A 5,155-nucleotide genomic window follows, 5' to 3' on the forward strand; every position below is an offset into this window, starting at 1 on the left:
CTTTGGGGAAATACTGACGTAGCTTCAAGCGACATCATGCCATGACTAGCTATTTGTCTTCGGGTGCTCCCGGGATGGTGGTTCATGTAAAAATATCTTTCCTGATCTTAATTAAGACCAACTTAGGCCTTTAAAATACAATCTAGACACCATATGCAACATGCAACCACATATGAAACCACAAACTTAAAGCAGGCACCTGGGATGGTGGTACATGGCGAGCGAGATCATCAACTCCAGAGCTACGCTTACCGTCTCCATCTACTGACCCTACACCCTTTAAAGTGCTGAAAAGTGTCTTGCCTTCCCGCGTACAAAGCTGGATCGACTTCTCTCTTTTCTTTTCTACTTATGTCAAGGCAGAGTCTGAAATACCCTTGCATAAAAACACAATAGTGAGAGTATGGTTGAAGTGTGTGCAGAACTAGTGCACTGTAAAAGTAGCAGATAGCAGGTGGCTGAAAAATAAATGACACGAGACATATGATAGCTCTACAACATTGCATGGCAAACCAAATTAGATTCTACTCTGTATGATTTTGTAATATATGAGCACAGGGATGGCTAGGAAATGCAGGTACTCCTCCAGCACACCACCACATGTGGTCCTATAAAAATAACAGTCGACTGAAAATAAATAGGTCAGTCGATTTTTTTATGAACCGTCCGATCTATAAGGAATAGACAGATGGCCATCATCTAACTCCCGCCAGTCACTGTTGACGATCTTTCTCGAACCGCCAGCAACCACCGGTCAAGACCCCTGCCTCCGCCACCCTGCCCTCCCCTCGACCTCACACCACCGCCATGCTTGGCAGCACCCCCGGCCATCCCTTTAATCCCAGCCGACCTCCAGATCGGGCGCTGCTTCCCTGACGTAATAGGCGGCCTAGCGCCTATTACGCCGGGGAATGCTTCCTTTAACAGATCTCTAGCTAATGTGAAATAGTATATGAGGAGAAACCTTGCGCATCGAGAGTTACTAGGAACATCTAGTATCAAGAAGAAGCAGACAACTAGTGTCTTTTGTGGGATGCATACCGTGCAAGAAGACACGCAAGATTTGCATGAATAAGGGAAGAGGAGTACCATTTCCGGTTGCTACTGTTGTGTCCTCCAGATGTCACGGCGATTTTCTTGTTTTTACAGGGGGAACCGATGTTTTGGAGGAGGGTGGAGCCTTGGATGAACCCATGGACAAACTGTTGACTATGTTGCTGTGGCCGTATGTCAGCAGAGGGGAAGCAGATCCGAGGTGGCGAAGGACGGCGTAGCAGGAACAGCTCCGGTGCGGTGGACGGTGGTGAAGTTGGAGCGGCATCGGTGAGGTGCAGTACTGCGTGGTTGAACTGGCTCGGATACAGACAGCTCGGCCTCGGCTTCAACTACTAGCTTTGGAGGGTGTTGCGGTTGAGGTTGCGGTGTACAACGACGTCAGGGTTCGGCTCCGGAGTGATGGAGGAGGGCGGTGGTTGGGGGATGGGGTGGCGGATGGAGGACACTGGGGTTTCGCGGCTGGTGGAGAGGTAGTTTTGGCGCCCACAAAGTACGAATGGGGAATCGGATGGGGGGAGCGAGGGGGGAGCTAGGGAGAACTAAGTTTCGGTCTGGGACTCTCTTGTTTTTGTTTTTTTTTGAACAGATGGGACGCGCTTGTTTGAAATTTGGGGAAAGTACAAATTTTTCCCCCACTTAAATTTCGGACCTACTATGGGTTGGGGGTAGGATGGTAATCCCAGGTGTCCCAAATAGTGGCCGGGAGCAATTTCGGCCGCGCGCATGTGTGCTTAGGCGACCATTGTGTATCAATGTTTTTCGGAGGCGGTTGCGTGGCGTCTAGATGAAGCTACAAACCTACCCCGGTATAGACCTTTGGACGTTGGGCCGGTAGATTTCACGGGTCGGAGTTCGAAAAGTAATTTCCTTCTACCAAACATTGGTCTCATGCGGTTTCGGGCGAGTAGAAGCTATTTTGGCCCTTCGTTCAAATTTTTTGGACTACTCTTGAACTTTGAGGATTGACCTAAATACACAACGTTAAATTTGACCTTGTATGTTTGAAAACCTCATTAAATTATGAGCTTCCTTTTGAAATTTTGACACTTGAAAATCCTATAACTACGATTATTTTGGAATGGAGGAGGTAAATTTGAATCTATTTTGTGCACGACTATATATGCTATTATGTACAAAAGCAGAGCAAAGATTGGTGCCCCCATAATTTATGTATGATTTACAAATGCCATGATATCAAATTCAAATAAGTGAATGGACTTCATGTTGAATTCGAATTTTTTAAACCACCTTATGTTGAATTCAAATGTATGCTAGTTCATAGCTAGCTATTTATAATGTTCATTGTGTAACTTTTGTATGTATAATGTGCTTTACACACACAACATGAACTATACTCATGTTTATATTCGATTGCTAAAGGGATGCATTGTCTGGAGTTCAAAATACTAACTATGTGCATCAGTTATGTCGAATAATAACATAGACATGCTCAAATTCTATAGAATCTAGATGTCTCGTGGATCAATGATCGTTCCTTATGCGAATTGCAAATATCATGATCCCATCCTAATATTTGGATACAATTTATATTTTTAATCAATGTGTACATCAGTCTTTTACTTGTAGTTTTCAATCTCCATCGGTGGTCTCTCACACATGCTCACACACTCTCTCCCGGGGTGCCTTTCTCGCAGACATGCTCTTGATATAACCCTCCCTCCCTCTCTTAATCATTTACGACTGTTTTCACTGACCTTTATCACAAGCACTCTTCGTCTCACAAGCATATATACACACATAGAATCCACATCGACCCTTTCTATATACAAAGACCTGCCTACGTGTCTCCCATACACACATTATCTTTAGGCCTGTCTCTCACGCATTGTCTCACACCTCTCTTCCTAATCGATGAGTATGATTCTACCAGAGCATTTTGTAGGATGCCCCTTAAAGTTAGGTTGGATGAATAGTAAAATGAGAGATAAGGGGTTACCTTAGTTCGAGGTCCTAGGGTTACAAATGCTAGCCGACTGTGTTAGTGGACACAGAGTGCTTCACGATTCTGCTATCTTTGTCTTGTATGACTAGTCATCCATGGGTGTCCCTAAATGCGTCACGGGCCGACCAATGTGGCGCAGGACGGAACCAAACCAAGGGCCTCACCTCGGCCCATCGGACCTCACGTGGTGACACGCCCTCTGCCCCCATGTCTCGTTATCTTCTTACACCCACACATACCAACACAGACACCACATAAGAAAATTCTCCTCATGACTCTATCCCCCCCTTGCATATACACGCTCAAGGGCATCTCTTGCCGTGACATCATATTCGTCTCTCTCTCTCTAGACCTCTCCCATTTCTCGTGCTATCTCTCCCACATCGCCGACCCCTCTATCCATGCCTCTCTCGAATACGTAATACACATGCATACCTCTCTAGGCCCTGCCAAATACATCAACTACACATTCACACATGTTACATCATGTACCCCATTTATCTAAAAATCCCACTCTTCACGTTTATTTCGCATACAACATTCCTTTTGAACAAAGTGTGGCCAAAAAATTATTTTAGAATTTCTACATATATACTCCCTCCGTTCCTAAATATTTGTCTTTTTAGAGGTTTCAAATAGACTACCACATACGGATGTATATAGACATACTTTAGAGTGTAGATTCACTCATTTTGCTTCGTATGTAGTCAGTTATTGAAGTCTCTAGAAAGACAAATATTTAGGAACGGAGGGAGTACAACATTACAAAGTTATATGGAGTAGTATGAACATTAATTTGCATTCCATGCTGCCCACAATGATATTTATTCTACATTGTGAATTTTTATATTTTTATAATATATATAAAGTTAGTCATAATAAAGAGAAACGAAGAGCATCTCTTTCTCCATCGCATACACCCCATGTACGCCCCTTTAACGTATGCACACAAACTATCTCCAGGTCCTCTAAAGGTATGCCCCCAGCACATTCATGCATGTTTCATCTTTCTCTTACGATATATACAGTGACGATCATTGTATTTGAAGCAAAAGCATGATACATACATTGGACTTCAAAATCCACTCATTACGGTCACCATTTACGTTTTGTGGTTATTGTACAGTCATGGGTCACCGTACAACTCTGTATTTGCTCAAGACACAACTAGTTGACCAGTTAAACGCTCCACGTGGCACCTCTAGTGTCGCAACACATTATCTCACTACCATTGGGCCCATCTATCGGTGTGTATCTACTCTACATCCACACTCTTATAAAAAACAGAGTTGGTGATGATGGTGTGCCTGCCATCCTACAATATAAGCCATCTAATTTATATCTGATGGATAGGAAGGAAACTATGGCAATTTTGCAAAAAGGTACCCACACACCTCTCCACATTTGCAAATAAGGCCTTCCCTCGTTCATCCTTTTCTCTCACAAGATAAACTACTCATACAAGTGCATCTTGATGTTACATGCAACGCACGGGCATCTTGCTAGTAAGAATGAAAACAAACGACAAAAAATATTGGACGGTGGTTCGAAGTCATGACCGCGGGCACAGCGGACAAGGTGGCCTTGTATTGGTATGCTGAGCCGTCTATTTTAACACACAGGAGCTGGTGTGGTGATTATACACACACACACACGCATGCACACGAACTGCATGCACGCAACACTCACACGAACACATGCAGCCACGCACGCACGCAACACTCACACGTACACATGCAGCCATGCATGCACACAACACTCACACGCACACATGCACACATGCATGCACACACCACACGACCAACACACACTCTCACGCTCAAGTGCCCAACCTACACGTGCATGCGCACACATCAGGCCCTGATAGACACCTACATAACCAGGTGGTTCCTACACACTGGTTGGAGTCTTGTCGCGCCTGCGTAAATTTGTGTTTATCTGACCTTTTTCCTATGCGAACTGACAAGTGGGACCCACAAGGAATGTGGTCAATTTAACTAGTCAACATAGTGCCATGCAGGCTATTTTGCCAGTCAATAGAGTGCAATCCGATGCTGAACAGTGAGCAAGTGACCGTATAATCACCGCAAAACGTATATAGTGACCGTAATGATTGTATTCTGAAGTCTGGTGACC

The sequence above is a fragment of the Triticum aestivum genome, chromosome 2A (genome assembly GCF_018294505.1).
Source record: "Triticum aestivum cultivar Chinese Spring chromosome 2A, IWGSC CS RefSeq v2.1, whole genome shotgun sequence".
Taxonomy (NCBI): Eukaryota; Viridiplantae; Streptophyta; class Magnoliopsida; order Poales; family Poaceae; genus Triticum; species Triticum aestivum.